Below are 559 nucleotides of genomic sequence, written 5' to 3'. Positions count from 1 at the left end.
ATCAATTTATATTCCCACCAACAGTGCAAGAGGGTTCCCTTTTCTCCACATCCTCTCCAGCATTTATTGTTTGTACAGTTTTTGATGATGGTCATTCTGACTGGTGTGAGGTGACACCTCATTGTAGTTTTGATCTGCATTTCTCTAATGATTAGTGAGGTTGAGCATCCTTTCATGTGTTTGTTGGCAATTTGTATATCTTCTTTGGAGAAATGTCTATTTAGGTCTTCTGCCCATTTTTGGATTGGGTGGTTTTTTTTTTATATTGAGCTGCATGAGCTGCTTGTAGATTTCGGAGATTAATCTTTTGTCGCTTGCTTCGTTTGCAAATATTTTCTCTCATTCTGGGGGTTGTCTTTTCGTCTTGTTTATGGTTTCCTTTGCTGTGGAAAGGCTTCTAAGCTTCATTAGGTCCCATTTGTTTATTTTTGTTTTTATTTCCATTTTTCTAGGAGGTGGGTCAAAAAGGATGTTGCTGTCATTTATGTCATAGAGTGTTCTGCCTATGTTTTCCTCTAAGAGTTTTATAGTGTCTAGTCTTACATTTAGGTCTTTAATC

This window comes from Physeter macrocephalus, chromosome 2 (assembly GCF_002837175.3).
Source record: "Physeter macrocephalus isolate SW-GA chromosome 2, ASM283717v5, whole genome shotgun sequence".
NCBI lineage: Eukaryota > Metazoa > Chordata > Mammalia > Artiodactyla > Physeteridae > Physeter > Physeter macrocephalus.
This window is presented reverse-complemented; position numbering follows the sequence as displayed.